The sequence below is a fragment of the Schistosoma haematobium genome, chromosome 4 (assembly GCF_000699445.3).
Source record: "Schistosoma haematobium chromosome 4, whole genome shotgun sequence".
Classification (NCBI taxonomy): Eukaryota; Metazoa; Platyhelminthes; class Trematoda; order Strigeidida; family Schistosomatidae; genus Schistosoma; species Schistosoma haematobium.
In genome coordinates, this window is record NC_067199.1 from 44470512 (window position 1) to 44490217 (window position 19706).

Here is a 19706-nt window from a genome sequence, read left to right on the forward strand (position 1 = left end):
GCTGAGATATGTGTTACGTATGCCTAAACACCGACTGCCTTGACGTGCGATGTTCAATGGTATAGGAATAGATTGGAAGAAAGATAGGGGCGGCCGGACCAAAACATGGCACAAATCCATGAAGTCATTGACAAGTGGACTGAGCCATGTTGGTGGGTGTAGACTACCTGGTTGGGGACCGCGAGTTGGTAGCAACCGATGGTTAGAGACCTTGAATGACATGGCTCAAAATCGTTTGCAATGGCGCAGGTGCATCTACTCTTTGTATTGTCCCAAATTCTAATCTTCTGAATTCTTCATGTCCCTTTCCTTTTTCTCCTTCCAAATTTATTTCACTGTATTATACTACTTGAATAACATTAAGCCCTAATGTTTCCGATTACTGCTTTTACTTGTACTACTTCTACCAATACGGGATTTGAGTCGACAATCGTATTCGTGTACTAATGTGGTATGACAACTCGAAATGATGTACGCATGTATGAAGTTCTATGTTGTTGACTGACTAACTGACTGACATCGTTCCTATTGTAATAGTTAAAGTATTTTTTGTTGGTTGCTTATTCCTTTAAAATTGTTAAAACGTACTTACTATTTGTTTGAACTAATAGAAAAAATACAACACTGTATAGTTTGTAAATTCACAAACACATATGTGCAACTACACAGATTTTCATTATTTTTTTATTTATTTAAACACATAAATATTGGTACAATAAGGCGCCAAATAGATATGCGCCATATAGATCATTCGATTTTTGTGAGAACTGGGATACAGCCCGGGTGCCCAAACCAAACAAGGTAGTTTTCTTAGGAGGTCACACTTGAAGCCTTCCATATAAAGGTCTAATCCACAAGGCAGTATTGAAGCAACATAAGGAGATGCAGTTCCATGATTGCTGGTGACCAACAATAAGTTCGTACAACATTTGTTTCCAACAGGATCCTAGAGCCTATGTGCATCATTAGTTTGGAATGAGGGTTTTCTAACTCCCCTAGATGAACTTTTCGTACCCACTAAGATCTTCATATAAAACTATAAAGGCATTTTAAACAATCCCTTACTATGTACTAAACTATCTACACTATATTGAATTAGTTAGTAATATCATATTAAAATATCTTTCCATATAATAAATGAAAAATCAATAACCTTTTAATATTCAAACTGTTGACATTGTTGAACTTTTTTAAAAAAAAAACCTTACCCGCCATCATCTATCCGTCAGATAATTTACCATGGTAACACTTAAATTATTATTTTATATTAACCAATAGGAATGAAGTTAATATTAGTTACCTACACACAAATAAATGGATCCAATAATTCTGACCAATCAAATTGAAGTTCTTTAAGGTTCATTAGTATATATATATATATATATATATATATATATATATATATATATATATATATATATACATGTTGTCAAATTTGTTTCGAACATAATAATGAACCATTTTATTGCATAATAATAGACTACTCTATAAATTCTGTTTACTATTTTTTTAAATGTATGTAAGAATACAATATTCTGTAAACTAAAGGTAACAGTAGTCACGTTTTGTGACACGGGATGGAATTCATCAGAGAGCATCAGTCCCCATAAGATTACAGGTACACTTTTCTGACAAGTGCCAAGTAGGACGAAACCTAAGTTTAGGGTTTCCTGTTGACTACCTTCAACCAACATCTTATCTCAACAAGTTTTGATTGTATGATAATACTATAACATGTGATATATGTCTAGTCTTTGATGTTCTATAAAATATAATCGAACAATTTGAAATAAAGTCAATAGATTAAATGTGTTTTTGATGTGCTTTTTTGTTAGGTGAAGGCTAGGTTTAGTCCTAGTTCACATTTGTACACAAGGTGTATTTATTGTTTTGATCGATAAGATTAAAACCCATATCACTAAGTATTTCAGTAGGATACGTTACCAGTGTGTCATTCGGATTAAAAATGACTGATTTATTGTAAGACTGAAATGTTAAACTAACTGTAGTTAAGTCACTTAGATTGATTATAACACTCTAACTTGGTCGATAAGATTCGTTTAGAACTGCTTCCTACTAACTATCTGATTAGTTCTAATGTTTGAATTCTTTTAGAGGATAATCACTTTCTGAACAACATGGTAAATAGATTCTGTCCATATTGACAACAACGACGTAAATTGTGACGATGTCGCGCGATTTCAAAAAGCTTAATATACATCATTTTAAAACTATTCAAAGTAATCCTTTTATTTAGGTCAATACTTGAGTCTCATCTCTTGTCCACAATTGTTCGAAATATCCTTGGAACCCCTCAAAGATAAGGGTTTTGTAGCTCCCTCGTTCTTATTTTATGCTTTTGTAGAATCGTACTTTCTGAATACAATTCACCATCAAGCACCCAGATAAAAAATCGGCTTTTGGTTGACACAAAAAGATGAAATAAATTTTTATGTTACCATGTTTGAATTTCCCACACTTATCATAATAATAAAGAACATAGTGAAGAACAACATTTAAAAATCTCCATCCTTTTTATTTGGTCTAAAAATAACTTATCCGATGGATTCACTATGATTCTTGATTTGTATTTCCTACCTATGAAAGTCACTCAAATAAAATAACTATTAATCGTTAGGATCTCGATAATTGTCTTGTATAATGATGGTATAGTAGAATGTTTAATCATTATAAGCTTTAAATTGTCTGTCAGTCTGAAAATATTATCAGCTTAACTATTTGGACTAAACGAGGGAGACGGCGATGACAATGGTGATGATGATGATGATGCTTCGGATGATGATGATGATGATGATGATGCTTCGGATGATGATGATGATGATGATGATGATGATGATGCTTCGGATGATGATGATGATGATGATGATGATGATGATGATGATGATGATGATGATGATGATGATGATGATGATGATGATGATGATGATGATGATGATGATGATGATGATGATGATGATGATGATGATGATGATGATGATGATGATGATGATGATGATGATGATGATGATGATGATGATGATGATGATGATGATGATGATGATGATGATGATGATGATGATGATGATGATGATGATGATGATGATGATGATGATGATGATGATGATGATGATGATGATGATGATGATGATGATGATGATGATGATGATGATGATGATGATGATGATGATGATGATGATGATGATGATAGGAGTACAAATAATATGCTGAGGTGTAGCATTTCTATAAACACTTTATAATTAACAATCTTTAAAAGTTCATTTTGTATACTTATTAAACAATTCAATGAACCAATATAGTAATAAATACTCTAAAGTATAAGGAGAAGTGGCAATCACATTACACTTCAAAATGTCACAAATTACAAAATGTCCCGTTCTAATAAAAGAAGTAAAAAGTTGAAGCTTTTCTAAACAATCCTATTATGTCATATAAGGTCATTTCCATTAGAATACATCATTGAACATTGTTTTATTCATTGACAATGTTGAACATTACTTGATAACTAAAAAAACGAAACAATACACACCAACAATGGATCATCATTGACACTAATAACCTACTAATTCTTGAATTCATTGAACTAATTGTTTCTAAATTCACCTAAATTCTACTAAACATATAGACATGAATACATTTACAGACATATACAAACAAAAGCTGTCAAGTATAACCTTTAACATGAATGAAAAATAAGTTATGTAACATATATATATATATATATATATATATATATATATATATAAGTGGGGGGAGATTTGTTGCTAGTTAGAACGATGGTAAATTCTTTTGTAAAAACACTATGAAATCAACTAATAACAAATATCAGTTTAGGGGTTGTGGAGATTGTTGGGTTTTTTTGAGATCATGAAACGACTGTTGTTAGACCACCATTGAAAACCTGGAAGCACTGAACGGCCATTGGATGGCGGCCCAGTGGTCCAGTAGGTTACGCGTTCGCGCGAGACTGAAGGCCCTGGGTTCAAATCCTGCGAGCGGGATCGTGGATGCATACTGCTGAAGAGTCCCACAACAGGACGAAACAACCGTCCAGTGCTTCTAGATTTTCAATGGTGGTCTAACATCAATCGTTTGATGATCTCAATAAAAAATAATAATAACAAGTATTTATTCATATTATATTAAACAATGACTATTATAAAGTATAAATAAAGAAAACTTATTCAATACGAAATTGTAGTCAAAATAGGATACTTAGCAACGATTATTGAATCAAATCGACAACATAAGTAGTTATAATAACATACATAAAGAAGCTTTCAACTAATAATTGATTTCAATATTGTACAATCATGTTGTATGAAATACAATTAATCAATACATGTATCATTTTCAATTTGTTTTAATTCGAGTTCATGAATCGATCAATGTTAGACCATCATTGAAAGCCTGGAAGCACTGGATGGCTGTTTCATCCTAGTGTGTGACTCTTCGGCAGTGCGTACCTACGACCCTACAAACAGGATTCGAATTTGGAGTTAGACATTGACATAGTTGGATAGAAGCTAAGCGTTGGTGCACCAGACAACAGGCTGGGGTTTCGAGTCCCGTGCGTAGCATCGTGAATGCCCACTGTTGAGATGTTCAATATTAGAACGAAACAGCTATCCAGTACTTCTAGGTTTTCAATAGTGCTCTGAAGTTGGTTTATTCATGATCTTGATCAAAATTCAATAATCTCCACAACGATACACTGATTGTTTTAAATCATTAGGAGTCTATGTGTAGTATGTATAAATTTCTCAGTTATATATTAACTATAGAAATATATTTATTCATTCACTGTTGAACATACATTTTATTCCTATCTATTTCAATTTACTAAATTAACAAGTAAAGATGGGTGGAGACTAACAGTGGAATCCAGAATGCATATTTCGTCCTATTTGAGACTCGGGGAAGCGAACCCAGTGCTGTTCGCTTCAAATTCCACCAAAATATCAACTTAGCTACTAAGTCCAGATAACCACTCGCTTGTGCAATCAAGTGAAGTTTAAATCCACTTGGTGTTGTTTTACTAGAATCTTTCCATTTATGTTTAGAACCGCAATTGACGAAACACGTGTCCTGAATTCCACTGCTAACCACTATCCATCTTTACCTAGAATGCTTGTGAATTAAGGCAATATCGAGACAATCCGCACAGGATGCACATATGCCATTAAAAGACCGATACTAAACATCAATGTGAAAATTCTCGGGATTCGAACCCAGGGCCTTCAATCTCACAGATGAACTCTTAACCTACTGGACAACTTACCCGGCGTCTATTGATGTTAGTGTCTAACATCAACCAGTCGGTGACAATTCTTCTCCCTTCTTCAAGTGATAAATTTTCATGTATTTTTCTACAAAAGTTTGTTTTGCGTTGTTTTTCTTTTGGTTAAGAAATGCGACAAAACTCTTAGATACCAATTTAATCAGTTAACTAAACATGAATCTAAAAATTACCAGGTTGGTGTTTATTTTTTTTTGTCGCTATGAGTAAACAATAAAACCATTTTATTATTTTTTTTTATAAAAATAAAACTGAAAACAATTAAGGATTTTTAAAAAAAAGAGAAGAAAAGAAAAAGAAAAAAAGAAGAGGGTTAGGAATAAACTATCCCTATTTGTCCGTAGGTGTATATGTATATACGTGTGTGTGTGTGAGAGAGAGAGTGTGCGTGTGCGTGTGTATGCACTTGTGTTTCTATAATGGTAACATGTGTATCTTAGATCCTATATTAGAATAAATGATAAGGAATTGCATGTTTTCATCATTTCTAGTTCAATCCCGTTCTTCTTTTTTTTTGTTTGAAAAATTTATCCCATATCAAAACAACACCACCACCACCACCGCTAACAACAACAACAACAACAACAAAATCATTTAAGTGATCATATGTATTAATGAATGAATGAATGAATAGAAAATTGATTAATCGGTGAAAAAAATGTTTTTCAATCAGAGAATTTTCACTGATTTCACAAATTGATATAAAGTTTAAATGGAGTGTAAAGAATAGAAGGGGAAAAAAAGGAGAAAGGATTCATATAATTAAAGTCTTTTAATGATTTTCAAACAGATGATATATAATTTCATATTGAATGATACTATAAATAGTATATTACTATCAGAAGAGGTTTTTGTGTGGAGATGATAGTAATTTTAATAGTTGAAATCATGAGTCAATTAAAGCTAGATCATCATGGAAAAGCTGGAAGAATTAGATGGCTGTTTGGTCATAGAATGGGACTACTCAACAATGTTCATTCATGATCACGACTCAGGGGATTCGAACTCAGGATTTGTCGGTTTCTCGATCGAACGCCTAAAGTCTAAACCAGTAAGCCGGCATCTAACGGTGTTAATGTTTAACATCAATTAATTCGCAAAATTGAGTGACACATTCACCATTATCTTCAAGGAGTTACTATCTCACAACAAACACTGTTGAACACCACTGGTCACTGCTTCTCACTAGAATTCCAAGAAATACCTCTTGAAGCCAGTCACTATTGAGTATATATTCATTGGTATTAGAAGGTGTTTCATGGATATTATGGTAATTTTATAGTTGAGATTATGAGTCAGTTGAAGCTAGATCACCATGGAATACCTGGAAGAACTGGGACTCCTTTGCAGTGAGTATCTATGATCTCGCCCTGCGATATTCGAATCCAGGATCGTCCAGTGCTTCCAGGTTTTCTATGGTGGTCTAACTTCAATTAACTCATGATCTCAACTACCAATATTGGTATATTAATTGTTTGATTTGTTTTATTTTTGTGACTTTGTAAAGGTATAAAATTTAAATATTCAAGTTTTGTTGATCAATACGTTGTGTGTTCGATTTTCAAAGGATCCAATGAACATTGATGGATTATTTGAAGAAGTAAAGTGATTTAAGCGTTATGCTTAAATAACTCACTAAAAATAGAACGATCTTGAAAATTCTCTTGGACTATAGAGTTCAAAAGTTGTTTCAAGAAAGAAACAGTAAACATTAGGCTTGAAGAGAAGAATTACGTACAACAATACGAAGGTATGCTCTCTCCAATCAATGTGGAAACCAATGCCATTAACATTTGCTCTGAAGCATTTCGAGTTTATTTATTTTATACTCTTTCATAATATTCATGAAATGTTGAACATTTTCCACAAAGAGAAACAGTTGTGAAAATGTTCATTACTTGAGCATATCGAACCGCTGATTCATCATAGTTTAAGATGTCTCCCGTCTTACGAAGTCCCTGTATAAAATAGAACTTTTATTGTTCCAGTCTTGTAACGTTCATCATATCTATGAATCATAATGAACAAATAAAACCGGCGAAATTCTAATTTCTGGATGAACCAATCAGATTTAAGATAACAGGTCTAGGATTTTGTCGTGAAATTCATTCATCCATTCGACGAAATATAATTTTAGCATTATACCTAATGTCAGTTCATGATGTAAACCTCAAAATTGAATTCCTAACTCTAATCATCAACTGTAAATCCTAATTCGAATTCATCACACAGGTTTATAAACTTCATTTGATCCTAGTTCTTAGATGAACACCCTCAAGGTCACTTTAGCGTCGATCAAAGGTCGTTCATAAATTATAGATCTCATCAGAAAAACAAACTTTTTTTATTTTAACAAACTAAAACATTTAATTAACTACAATTCATTGTTTGATCTAACCTTTTCATAAATTTAATCAAAAACTGTCATTCAATTGTTTCTATTATGTTAGTTAATGAAAAAAAGTTTGATTGTTATGATGAATTAAAATTTCCATTAAAAATCAGTAAATCAAAGAATAATGAGTAGTATCATAAATGTATAGTTTTTATTATTTAATTGATTTTAAGTTAGTTAGTTAGTTATGAAAAAAACTGGAGAATATTGGAGCACATATGTGGATTGGTTCAAGTTGCCCGACCGTTGTTGCTACCTTGACGTGGTGGTCGAGCTTGTCTATCGTGATGAAGCAACTGAGCTATACTGGCTGGAACAATCGTACCTCGAGATCTTATCATGCCAGTCAGGCAGGTCGATTGAAGAGCGGTAAGATGAAAAGTAACAAACTCCAAGGTCTGAGGGCAAAGTCGTACTGTTGACTGTACAGAGGTATGATGGCAGTAAGGTGTTTCCTTCAGACATCTAGCAGAACAGCGATGCTGCCTTTTCATAAGTAAGGGTGGGGTTAGAAAAGGTCGAGCCTAAAAATGCACACCTCACCTTATCCAATAGATATACGCCTCCGGCGGTAAGGTTTCAACAAGTATGGAGCTAACACGAAAATTACTCACAAAAAGGTCGTGTGTGACCGACTCCCTTGGGCACTACGGTCACGCTATCAGATCATTAAGACCACTTCTAATCCAATTTCCTTTTCAGATACCTCTAGAAGAACCCTTGTACGGTGTGAGCGACCCAGAACTGATAACCGCCCTCATACCTCTAACAGCATTCGAGACCACTAGCGGTTGTACATGGCATACATTAACATTTAGAAGGCTAGTTAGACATGACATATGTTATTACACAGTGATAAGCAAAGTTTTACACAAGATCGTTTGAGGCTTTGATAGGTCATTGATAATATCTCACTTTTGAAAGCTGGCTGACGTGGGTTCGAACCCCACCGGGAGTATCAGTTCCCTCCTGATTACATGTATACCTTACTGAACAGAGTTTACTGCCAGCTACTTTCAATCATTCAACACCAAAACATATAGCGGATCACGATTTCATGTCGCTCATTAGTGTGTGAAAGAAATCATCCATCATATCAGTTGTTAGAATTAAATATGCATCTCATGACTTCTGCAAATTCGTTATTGTTACGTAATTGAAGGTCGTCTGTAGGATACCCTACTTATCTAGACTTTGTCCTAACTGATATCAGTAAATAAGGTTTAGTTCAAGTTCTAATTTCAGAGTCTTATACGTTATCGGTGAGCTAGCTAGGCAACTATTAGCCTTTTATATATGAGTCTATATCGATTTGATAAATACAAAATCTTGCATAAAATGTTATACATTTCCAAAATAAGCATGGCCAGTAGTAAATTGGATTTCAAAGTGACAAGGAAACAGGTTGCAATTAATCCTATAAATTCATTCAATCATACTTAGATAATTCATGAAAGCTAATGTCTGTTTAAAATTAACCTTTCGTAAGACTACTTAATTCAATACATAACTTCATACCTTTTGAGATGAAACATACTGGGCTAAAGTTTCAGTATAAACATTAACACTAATAAACTTGAATAGATTCAGTTGAAAAATTCGAAATAACATGATTCTACTACTAACCATATACTAAGTACACTTGCAAAAAAAGATTTATATTTTAAAGTTTATATTTTAACAAAAGGGGTTTTGTAGAGATTTTTAGTAATTTCAATAGTTGGAATCATGAGTCAACTGAAACTAGATCCGCAGCAGCGCGCTTAGTAGTCTAATGGTTGAGCGCTCGCGCGTGAGACTGATAGGTCCCGGGTTCAAATCTTACGGGGGGCGGGATCGTGGATGCGCACTGTTGAGGGGTTCCATATTAGGACGAAACGGCCATCTAGTGCTTCCAGGTTTTCCATGGTGGTCTAGCTTCAACTCACTCATGATTCTAACTATTGATAATATTTCAAACAAATTGACATGTTAGATTCACTTGGTTTTGTTTTACTTTTATCTTCCCATTTATATTTTAGGACTACAATTGAACAGTCTCTTGTTGGCGTATGTGAATCCTGTGTGGATTGTCTCACTCGATATAGTCTTAAGTCATAAGCTTTTTAAGCACACATGGATAGTGGCGAGCAGTGGAATCCAGGATGCAAGTTTAATCTGGACTCAGTTATTAAATAGACAAAGTGGTGGCATTTGAAGCGAACGGTACTAGGTACGGAACGTTACTGCTAGCCACTATCCTTGTTTGCTTAAATTGACATGTTATTTACCATAAGTTAAATGAATGAAGAAAATATATTTCCCCCAAATAGTTTATACATATATACATAGATATATATACTATAAGATGACCATCGATGAACCATTCCTTCAATATTTACATAAATCATAACTAAGTGCCATCCATCCACTTTAAGTATTATTGTTAACGAAAGATATTCATTCATATAAGAGGAGTAGTTTGTGTATATTTCAATGGTGTAATGTCACTTAATGTGTTCTCTTGCAATTTTCCTGATAGTTGTTACATATATATATTTCTAATGACTCCTACTGACAAGGATAATTCACGGACTTTATGGTAGATTTCGTTTAATAGTTGATAAATCTCTTAAGTTTTCATATTTTCCCTAAATTCCCAATCAATAAATACTGAAAATGATTTGTATATGAGTTGTGTGGACGACCAAAGTTTTAGTGAGATCGAAAACCGATCAAAGTTAAGAAACTGTTGAAAATCTAGAAGCACTAGACAGCTATTTCGGGTTCGATCTCTGGTGGGAGGTTCGTGGGTGTGCACTTCTAAGACACCTCACAGTTGGACCTTATGTAGTAAATGAGAACCCAATCGGGGAAAACTAATTTATTGTTTAGTGCTAAATTACATACATTAAATACATGATTTGCATATCTTCCTTCAATTGTCGTTTACATGTTTCATGATTCTTCATGTTCTGTTATTCTTACAATTGCTCACTGTTTTCTCTCCTGTTATTTTCAATTTATTTTTCTTCTTGGAGGCGTTACACTTCTGATTGATGTTACATACTACTTATATCTGTCAACAGAAGTAGCATACTTAACAGTAGCAACTGTCCAGTGCTTCTGAGTTTTCGATGGCGGTCTAACTTAGATTGACTAGTGAATCCAACTATTGAAATACTATAATCTCCACAAATCTCCATACTGATAGTTTAGTAATACTGTACTACGTAACATATATAAATACCAAATATTCAACTAAGAATATGGACTCATGTTGTTGATGAGTCTCACAATCGGAGAAACATATGTCCAATGTTTCAGAGTTTTCACTTATCTAAATAATCAATATTAATCAAATTATCACCATAGAAAACTTGGAAGCACTAGATGGCTGTTTCGTCCTGGTATGGGACTCCTCAGCAGTGCGCATCCGCGATCCCGCTTCCCGCAAGATCCGAACCCAGGACCTATCAGTCTCGTGCGCGAGCGCTCAACCATTGGACCACTGAGCCAGCATCCAACGGTGTTACGTGATAGTTAATTATTGATTTTTGGAAACAATAATGATCTTTAGTGTAAGAATGAAAGTTGTATTCTGTACACCACCTATGAAATTGTAAATGTACACTGGTGACTAGTCTGGAATCATCAATAAATAGGCTTTATTTAGCTTTAAACAGATTTGGGCCTAAAATGGAGTTATGAGTGTAATCTATCATATAAAGTTAAAACAGCTATACTTTATTGTACTCTTTTAGTAGTATATCAATCAATGATAAGACGTTCTATTCAGCTTGACACTGATTATTATCAGTTGATCTATCTGGTTTAGTCATTTGCTTAACAGTAGAGGCGTTTATTTGTCATCAGTTTTTGATGGAAACACTTGATTTTATTGTAGGAAGAGATGGATGACGACCAACAGTTATGTCTATGGCACACGTTTCGTCCTACATGGAACTCATCAGCTAAATGTACTTACATACCAGAGGTAGTGGTGTTTACTGTGGATGTCAAATCCAGCATCATTAACTCCAAACGCCATCATGTTATTCACGTGTACGGATCGCCTCGATATTGTCTTAATTCATAAGCATTTTATACAGAGATAGATAGTGTTTAATAGTGAAAGAGAAACTGATCGATTACAATCATAAAACCATTAATGAGAAGATTCAAACTACTAATACAAAAAACTTCATGTTGTTACTAGAGCAACAAAACTAAAAGATATCTGATTAATGAAAAAAGACTTCAACAGTTGAGATCATGAGTTAATTGAGGCTAGACCACCATGGAAAACCTGGAAGCACTGAACGGCCGTTTCTTTCTATTGTGGGACTCCTCAACAGTCCGCATCCGCGACCCTGCCCCGCGGGATTCGAACCCAAACAAGTTTGAAATATGTTTTTTTTTAATGTTTATTATTATTTATAAAAACCAATAAATGAAAAATTTGTATTTGTATATATTCCTTGTATTAATATTAAACTCCCATGCTTTTCTATTAAACTATGTCTTTGAAAGTTTATCTTGTCACTATGATGAAACAGATAAACTGTAATTAGTTGAAAACAATTACGTATGCACACACACGCATACACATACACACTGTATTGGTTATTACGTTGAACAAATAAGGTCAAACTTGTTCGTCTATTGTAAATTACATCTCTTTGTCACTAGATAAACTGACTTTCTCCTCTGTAATTGTAATAATAACAGTAGTAGTAGTAGTAGTAGTAGTAGTAGTAGTAGTAGTAGTAGTAGTAATAGTAGTAGTAGTAGTAGGAGGAGGAGGAGGAGGAGGAGGAGGAGGAGGAGTAATAGTAATGAGTTAAGTATGTTTTTTTATTAATAAAGAATGTAACTGTATACATTAATGATATTGCTTTTGGCAACATTCAATCTATGAGGTGTTTGTCTCTGTGTGTGCGTGTGTGTGTGTGTTAGTTTGTATATACGTTGTGGTTAGGTAACTAGATTTATTGAATTGATGAACACTATGAGTCGTTGTATTGTCAACTAAATATGTCGAATTGTTGGTCAAGTAAATTAGGGTAATATCTTTTAAAACAAAGTTACTATTTGAATTGAAGTATTAAATATTTATGTGATTATTTTTTATTTAGTTAAACTATGAATAACTATTTCTGTATAGCTTAGTTCAATGGTATGATTGAAAAATCCTTGATTCAATGTTATTCTAAATTCTATGATGAAACATAAATAGGTCATTGGATTGATTTGGATTCTGACTTTACATTGATTGTTAGTATCTTTGATAATGTTGATAGATATTGTTCTTGTTTCCAGGGTAGATATCAATTTTCCTACATTAGTAACTATAATTCAAACACATAATCGATAGAATTCCATTAAGACATGAAAGACTAGATAATATTGTAGTGAACAGAACACGGATGGGGACAATCGAATGTATTTGACACAAAACTACAGGACTTGTTAATAAAATCTAACAATTAAATAGTAAATATGTAATTATCAGAATGGGTTTTGTGGAGATTTTTAGAAATTTCACTGGTTGAAATCATGAGTCAATTGAAGTGAAATTTCTAAAAATCTCCACAAAACCCATTCTGATAATAGTAATCACCTGCTCACTAGTGTCTGACTTCAAGAGATACTCCTACAGTTCTAGTGAGAAGTCGTTAGCAGTGGAGTTCAACCAGGTTTGTTGTGAGATATCAACTCACTGAAGACAATGGTGTACGGTGGCACAAGTGTTTGAAGTTAGACATTAACACCGTCGGATACCGGCTCAGTGGTCTAGTTGGTTAAGCGCCTGGCGCGAGAGTGGTAGGTCCTGGGTTCGAATCTCGCAGGGTGCGGGATCGTGGGTGCGCACTGTTGAGGAGTCCCATACTAGGGCGAAACGGCCATCCAGTACTCCCAGGTTTTCGATGATGATCTAGCTTCAATTAACTCATGATTCCAACCAGTGAAATACATAATTTGCAAAATGTCCATGAATTGTCTCAAACTGACTCAGACTTCATTGTTCTTGCATTTTCATACAAATTACATTCTGTTCCCATTCTTTACTGTTCGATCCTCTTATCTCTCTGCTGCCAGACATTCTGTTCCTGACTAACATCTTATACTAATTATGTCAATATAAATAGCACACACCACAATATGATAGCCAAGTGCTTCCAAACGTTTCCACGATGATCTAGCTTCAATTGACTGATGATCTCAACTATTAAAAATTGCTATAATATTCACAAAAACTTCTGATAATAGCATATATCTTGTAAATGAAATTAGATACTATGAAAATAATTGAAATAAGATAGTCAAGGAAAGAATCAAAATGATGCTCAGTTGTTTAGTTGAACAAGTTGAAAACTTTATTAGAATAGAAGTTTGTCTTAAAAACTACAGATTGAGACGATCTTATTCTGATACTTATATTTAGAAAATACATTTTATAGGTTCAAGGGGGAAGGGATTCTATTAGTTAAATTTACATAGAAACAAAATGTAAATTACTTTTACTTATGATAAAAGACAAATATATTATTACATTATTACATTGTGATATCAACACAAAAACATGTCTCAATATTAGCTAATTGATATCGTAAGTGAAACAGTAAATTAGCCACTGGAAATAGAAGTATCAGTGTGAGGATTTGTGGATTTTATAATATTTTAATAGTTGAATTCACGAGTCAGTCAATTAAAGTTAGACATTAACATTGTTGAATACCGACCTAATAGTCTAGAAATTAAGAGTTCACGCACGGACCAAACGGTGTTGAGTTTAAATCCCATATGTGGGATCGTGGAGTCCCATGTTATAACGAAACGACTGTCCGTTACATACAGATCTAATCTCGATAGAAGGATAATAATTTCATATTTTAAAATGTGTCATTTTTCATATGTCTGCTGGTACTATTCACATTTCCATTGAATTATCATTATTATGGAATACATTATAAGAGTTATCCTAGAACATTATGGAAAACATCTGAATGAATCTTTTCAAAGATCATTCATGATGCAACAAGTACAAACTAATATATATTTAGAAATAAACTTGGAAATTTTAAGTTTTCACACGTTTTTTTAAAACAGTTAAATTCAACTAATGAAAGATTCATTCAAGCATAAATCTAGTTCAACCAAAGTGTGAGGTACTATCAAAGTAGAAATTGTGTTTGTGTAGGCGTTCAAACTAACTAAACCATTCCATTTCATTAAAAAAACTAACTTGTTTCATTCATAAATAACAATAAAGATGTAGTTACTAAGATCTAACAATAAATTACATCACAAGGAGGTTTTTTTTCGACATTATAGTAATTTTAATAGTTAAGATCATAAACTTTCAAACACTGAATGGCCGTTTCGTTCTATTATGGGACTCCCCCAGCAGTGCGCACACATGATCCCACCTCGTGGGATTCGAACCCAGAACCTATCGGTCTCGCACACGAACGCTTATCCGCTAGACCACTGAGCCAGCATCCAACGGTGTCAATTTTATAATCTATTTTCAATTATTAACACTTTTTAAATAGATTAACTCAAATTGTATGAGAAGAAAAACAGAACACTTACTTAACTGTTGTTACCACATTGATTCTCTTTCTCAATAAGTTGAACTATCCAATTTGTTGGTTTCTTTTGTTTGTTTGTTTTTTCTACAAGCTGATATCAAAACAAGTTGAAAAAAAATCTTTTTTTGTTTATTTGTTTTTACAGTTTTACTATTACCTTCGTCTCTGTTTCTTCGTTTGTTTGTTTGTCTGTTTGTTTTTTGTTCCCAGGACAGATTCAAAATAAACAAACTTCAAGATGGCACTCATATATTCCACAACATGATATAATATTCTTTTTGTTTTATAATTTTAAATGTTTATTTCCTCTTTTGTGTAATTTGTTCTGACGTTTATTGATTGTCTTATTTTTTTTCTATCCGAGAGTAAAGAAATTGTGTGATTGTGTTATTGTTGTTGTTGTTGTTGTTATGGTGGTGGTTGTTGTCTATGATGTTTTTTTTCTCTTCTTTCAATTGTAACTAAGCTAAAAAGGAATAATATGTAGTAACTATCAATAGCATATGTTTTCTTAGTTGTTTTTAATAAAAAAAATTATTTTATTTCAAATCTTTAAGTTGACAAATGGATAATCAAGATAGTAATAATAAATTTTAATGGATAATGTAATACCTGGTATATATTTGAGGTATCATTACTTGTGTGTGTATGTGTGTGTGTGTGTGTGAATGTGTCACAATCACTTCAATCTATTTGTATTGATTGTATATTACCAACATGTATGTAATGTCATATTGTAATAATCATAGAATGACGGGTAAGGCGGTTAGTTCTTTATTCATTTAATCCTCTATTGTTTTTATTATTATTATTATTATTATTACTTCCTATTCATTCAATGAATAATGATCCATTTGATTGAATATTAAATAAATATGATTCATAAATTGTCTCATAATTATCCCCTAACCATATTATGAAGGGATATAATACGGATTTAACGTGATTGTGTATTTATATCTATATATATGGAGTGCGTGCATATGCGTGTGTGTGAGTGTGTATTTGAACTTTTAACAAGCTATTATTTGATTGGTCAATTCAAATAATCCTATTTTTAGATAATAAATATAAACTGTTTGTTCGATATTCAATGTCATTTGAAAACTATTCTATGCTGGTACAATATTTAAAGATTATTTATATAGAATTTTTTTCGAGAAAGAAAAAACCCAACAAAACAAAACAAATATGTTTTGTTGCGATGGTATTCTTCATTCTATAATTTCCACGGATTTTAATTAAGAAATAACTAAGGCAAGACTATAATTTATAGACGAACCAATCAGATGTAAGATAACAAGTCTAGGATTTTGGCGCGAAATTTATTCATCCATTTGGTTAAATAAAGTTTAGACATCATAGTTGATGTTAGATCATGATGAAGAACCCGAAATCCAATCCTTAAGTATAACAATCAACTTAAAATCTTAATCTTAATTCTTAACACTGGTCTATAACCTGCATTTGGTCCTAGTTTAGTAGGTAGATACTTTCAAGTTTATCATGGATTCTCTCAAAGTTCGTCCATAAATGATAGTCTCACCAGTAAAATTTGTGTATATTGGGACTAATCAAATCATGTTGATTAATAAATGTGTAAACGATACACCAGTTTAGATGGTGATTGGAGGTATTTAACAGGAAACCCTGGACCCTATCTACAACCACCATCTAATTACAACATAGTGCACGCAATGTCGAGTCACTTAGACTAGTGGCCACATTGCAACTTGGTCGATAGTATTCGATCTGCACTAAGAAGGACTTGACACACATGATATTGATCATCACCTAGTGATCGATCAATTGTGATACACCAGTTTAAAATAACTAAGTATATATAGGGATTATTATTATTATTGTGGAGATCAGTTTAGCATAAAAGTGATATTCATTATTAATTAACCCTGTGGTTTATACTACTTATATCGGCATAGGTCGTATATAACGCCAGTTAGGAACAGAATGGCTGGCAGCAGAAGATCGAGAAGGAAAGAATGAGAACAGAAAGCAATTGGTTTAGAAATGAATGAACAATGAAGTTTGAGACGATTGATTGACATTTTGTAAATGAAGTATTTACTGTATGATTCTCAGATTTTACTAAGAGATTTTGTAATTTTGGTGTCCAGGTACATTCAATTGTCCCCGCTTGTGTTCTTGTTCACTACAACCTTACCTACGGTGCTGAAGTGAACGAGAACAAAAGTGGGGACAATCAAATGTATTTGAAAACGAAATTACTGAATTTTGGCGAGACTATAATTTATAGACAAACCAATCAGATATAAGATACCAGGTGTCAAGTTTTGGCGCAAAATTCATTCATCCATTTGGGTAAATGGAGTTTAAGCAATAAAGTTGATACTAGATCATGATGAAGAATCCGAAATCTAATCCCTAAGTACAACCATCAACTTTAAATCTTAATTCTTAGCACTAGTTTATAACGTTCATTTAGTCCCAGCTTAGTAGTTGAACACTCAACATTATCATGGAGTCTCTCAAAGTTCGTCCATATACTATGGTCTCGTCATTTTTGGGTAACTTGTAAGACACAATAGAATAGTCAGTTTTAATACTAACTTGTATAATTAAAAAGAACGAATATCCTAATTAATCTACTTAATTTGTCAATTATTTGTAAGTACTATACCTTGTCATTGATATACATATTATGAAATTCAATGACAAGACTTTACGTAAACTACTTTTGACCAGAAGGTGGAAACTATACTGAGTTATTTAATGTCTTAACTATATTTAACAACTAAACAGAATAATTACTTGATATATGTTGTAGATTGGGCAGTTTTAAAATATTTACTATGATAATTAATGCTTAACTCCGCCTGGAGTCCCTCCGGGGGCTACTGTCGGTCCCAAGCCCGGATAAAGGAGGGGGGTTGGGCATAGGGTTAACGACCCCATCCCGTAGAAAACTAACTCGCTAAAAAAACGCTAACCAGAAAAACATAATTCAAACCTTTAAGTAATTAATAGTTACTAGAAAGGTTTATGCCTTAAATTATAAAAGTTTTTAATTGATTATTTATATTAGTTTATTACTATTGAAAAAGGATTTGTGTAGATTAAATGACTTTATAATTGCTATTCGTTATACAAAAACGTCAGTGATATCCAAGCAATAGTAGATAGTTGTTTCATATCGCTATAGGAATTTTCAGTAGTATGCATTCAGGACCTAATATTGCATCGCACCGCCTGTTACTCCTAATGGATCATAGGCCGCCGACCAGCATTCTCCAACACACTCTGTCCTGGGCTTTCTTTTCTAATTCCATCCAATTCTTGTTCATTTTTCTCATGTCTATCTCCATTTCCCGGCGTAATGTGTTTTTTGATCTTCTTCTCTTCCTTTGGCCTTGAGGATTCCATGTGAGGGGTTGCCTTGTGACGCAGTTTTCTGCTCTCCTCAATGTTTGTTCTATCCTCTTCCAGTGCTTCTTCTTGATTTCTGACTCCACTCAGATCTGGTTTGTTTTCTCCCATAGTAGGTTGTTGCTAATAGTGTCTGGTCAACGGATCTGAGGTATTTAGCGTAGACAACTGTTAATAAACACTTGTATCTTCTGGATGGTGACTTTCGTAATTTTCAAAGTTTCCACCTCATACAGTAGAACTGTCTTGATATTTGCGTTGGAAATTCTGACCTTGGTGTTGGTTGGCAGTTGTTTTGAGTTCCAGATGTTCTTCAGTTGTAAATATACTACTCTTGCTTTACCGATCCACGCTTTCACATCTGCATTAGATCCACCATATTTATCAATGATGCTGTCCAAATATGTAAAGGTTTTTACATTTTCCAAATCTTCGTCACTTTTGATTGGATTTGTGCATTCCGTGCTGTATCGGAGAATCTTACTTTTCCCTTTGTGTATATTGAGACCTACTGCTGCTGAGGTTGCTGCTACACTGGTCGTCTTAGGACCTAATATGAGATTATATTTTAGAGAATTCGTAAGTAATGAATAGGTGTTCAATAAAACACTGCGTGTAGAATTGTTATTAACTAAACAACAACTGAGATTCATTGACTGGTCATTTTTCCCTCTTTTTTTCTTTGTTCTCATTCGTGTTACTCTCAATTTTCATAAAAAAAGATCTTTTTGAACTTAAGATGATTGAATAACATTGAAAGAAAGTCGTGAAACTTTGTTGAATGTTTCCATCTTTCGAAGAATATTCTGTTCATGGATAATTGTAGGTACAACATATTAGTGAGTGATAAACAGAATGAAAACTTTATTTATCATATTCCTATAGATTACCATTAGCCATTTATTGTGGTAATTATACGTCATATACGGTCAATAGAATTTGATCTATACCTTAAAATGGACAGTCTGATATTAGCTACTTAGAATTGACAATCAGGTGTAGACATCAATTA

The 19706-nt window shown here is 33.3% G+C and overlaps 1 protein-coding gene across 1 annotated transcript in view; it reads right to left on the reverse strand.

Moving 5' to 3' along the window:
* MS3_00008175 (uncharacterized protein) overlaps window positions 1-16228 on the reverse strand; it is an 89168-nt gene extending 72940 nt beyond the window's left edge. The window contains exon 1 of the mRNA XM_035732780.2: window positions 15291-16228. The gene's annotated coding sequence lies outside the window, so the exon portion shown is untranslated. The remainder of the gene's footprint in view (window positions 1-15290) is intronic.
* Between the last annotated feature and the right edge of the window lie 3478 nt (window positions 16229-19706).